We start from the raw sequence: 3,176 nt of genomic DNA on the forward strand, positions 1-3,176 counted from the left end.
TTCTGAATTTCTGCATTGATATTTGTGACTGGAATGAAGAACTCATTCTTCAATTCTATGCAACTCTGCACATCACCGGAGACGCTGAAGACGTGAACTCATGGGTATTAGACTGGATGTCTGAAAATACTCACTACAAGGCACCAGCAACTGAATTGCTTCGTGCCCTACAACTCAGTCCTCCACTTGATGATGCTTGTTGTATCTACAACGAACCAGAACTTTCAAATCACTATATGCAAGTGTTGATGAAGCCCTTGAAGCCAAGGCAGGCCCCAAGAACCAAATTCCTCGTCAAGGAATTATTGTATGTGCCTCGGACTTTCTATCGAATTCTGACGAAGACAATGAGTCCTATCAAAGGCCACGACTCAAATGATGAAGAAGTCGTTGGCATCATGAAGAATATGCTTTTCAATATCATTCATGGCGTTCCCATAAACTTCCATGATTTCTTCATGAGGACTCTGGCCAATATAGCTATGTCACCATTCGAGCTGAAGCCCTATGCTCCTTGGATTATGAGATTCATCAGGACGAGATCTTCACTGAATTACAAAGCTGACACTCTGAATCACGGTAGCTACTCACCTCCCATTGAAGTCCTCAAACGGACAGTTTCATCAGCTGATGATAAAGGGAAGGCCGTTGCTGTGATCGATGAAGGCATTCGTCCATTGGATTGTCAATTTCGCAAGGCTGCATCTTACTCTACCAATGACGATTCTGCCACCCATGACTCTGCCGCCAATACCTCAGCCAAGCAAAATCCTCAAGCCACAGCACCCAGGGTGATGACTGATCATGAGTTACTCCTTAGTCTTCATCAGAAGGTTGATCGCAATCATAAATGGGTCAAGCGTCAGTTTGGTTCAATTCTTCACAACATGACCTCAACACACAATGCAGTGAAGAAGAACCACTACTACCTCCATGAAACCCTCAACCGCACCTGGGCTGTTCTCTCTCATGTCTACAGCGCTGCAGATTTGAAGAATATGGGTCTCAAGGAAGAATTTGACAGGTCTGCACCTCCACCGAAGAAATTCAAGAAGGTCAAAGTCCCTTCCTTGGTGGCCAGCTCTTATTCTTCATCTGAGTATGAAGATTTGGACGACACTGCGGCAGGCCCTGCTCCAACAAACAACCCTGACAACGCTGGCGCTCCTCCATCAACTTGAAATTCTTCAGGGGCGTTAGTCCTCAGTTTCAATCCTTTTGGTCATTTGATGACAAAGGGGGAGAAATTTGAGTTAGTCTTCAAGCGGGTCTATATTAAGGGCATTTTTTTAAGTTACAACTCTCGTTCTTCTGAAACTTTTATTTGGATCGAGTTGTAATCTTAAACCCGATGGTGCGCTGATACTTTTGTTGCATTATGCTCTGCATGCTTATTCCTCGTTAATGACTTTGCACGCATGCTGAATCTCATCAGGCATCATATTTCATCATGCATTTCAAATCCTTCATATTATATATCAAATGCGTGCATGAATTACAAGATATAGGGGGAGATCTCCGTGATTCAACTCTTCAAATGTGCATTGCTTCAAAAGCAAATTCCTCACTATGCACATCTTCAAGGGGAGTTCTTCTATATCTTGTAGTCAAATTCCTCAATCTCAGTGTATACACTTCATATATTTATCCCCGTTGAAAACTTAACCTATGTTGTCATCAATCACCAAAAAGGGGGAGATTGTAAGTGCATCTAGTTCCCCTTAGTGATTTTGGTGTATTGAAGACTTATAGGTTAAGGGACTAATGCGTTTGTGAGTGTACACAGGTCTATAAGTCTACGAGGAGTTTGATATTTACAGAGAAAGTCGACCCCTAAAAATGAAGTTCTTCAACTGAAGACTTTGATATTCTGAAGACTTTCTGAAGACTTTGAAAGTGAAGAAATTGGTGTGACCTTGAAGACTTGGTATTCATTTATGGAACATGAAGCGTGAAGACTTTTGTTTTCGTAGTTTCATTTTCTCTTTCTTGAGTCATAGGAAACACCGTACTGTTAAAGGGGGTCGAGGAAATACTAAGGAAAAATTTCCATGTGATGCTCAACTCAAAATCCTACACCTACCAATCCCTTCGAGTGAAGCCTTTGGAAATCTCATACAGTTCAGTCACTTTCTTCAGTGACAGAGACGAAGTTCTTCTGGTCGCTGATGAATTTGTTCTGACTGAGGAGTTAGGAATTCGTCAGTGCGAATTACCTACACAGTGAGGAACATGATAGCCCTGAGGAATTTGAGAGTTAAATTTCCGACCGTTGCTGTGCTGCGCGCCAGCTGTCCCAAAATATCTTATCCACCTAATGGTCATATCATTGAGGGGCATTCATGTCTTATCATGTCGGGCTGCTCCCTAGGCTATAAATAGCCGCCCCCTACAACCACTAGTTGGTTGGCTGCTCCGAGAGAACTTGACACTTGTCATTTGAGAGCAACCCATCCTCCGAGGACTTTGAGCGAAAATCATCAAGTGAGGAAAATCCCAAACCCAAACACCTACAAAACCCAAAGTGATTGAGCATCACTGAAGAAATTGATCCCGCGTGGATCCGACGCTTGTTACCTTTGAAGACTGTGCTTCTTCCAGATGGTTAGGCGTCAAGGTCTAGAGCATCCAAGAGGAATTGTGGATCACCGAGTGACCAAGTCTGTGAAGGTTTGGAAGTCGCCTGAAGACTTACCACGAGTGATTGGACGGAATCTGTGTGATCTTAGTTCAAGGAGAATACGGTGAGGACTGGGTGTCCTGAGCTGCGTGCTCAGTGACTGGGTGTCCGGGACTGCGTGTCCTCGAGTTTAAATACTCAGCCGCTCCAACCAGACGTACAACTGAGACAGCAGTTGGAACTGGTCTACCAAATCATTGTCTTCGCCAACCTACTGGTTCTACTTCCTCAACCCTTTCATTTCCTCATTACTGTGTTGAGTGTTTGTTCATATCTGTGTTTGAAGACTTTGACTGAAGACTTTCTCAATTTCCTCAGTTCAATTAATTCAGTCTGTTTGTCTTCATCTTGTGTTATCCTGTGATTACGCTTTCTGTACTCTGTGCTAGTCTTCATTTCATCATGATGACCATGCTTGTATTCTGTTATGCTTACTTCTGAGTACTTATTCCGCTGCTAATAGTTCTTCGCTAAGGAATTTCCTCACCGGCAAATT

Source organism: Triticum dicoccoides, chromosome 5B, assembly GCF_002162155.2.
Source record: "Triticum dicoccoides isolate Atlit2015 ecotype Zavitan chromosome 5B, WEW_v2.0, whole genome shotgun sequence".
NCBI classification, from domain to species: domain Eukaryota; kingdom Viridiplantae; phylum Streptophyta; class Magnoliopsida; order Poales; family Poaceae; genus Triticum; species Triticum dicoccoides.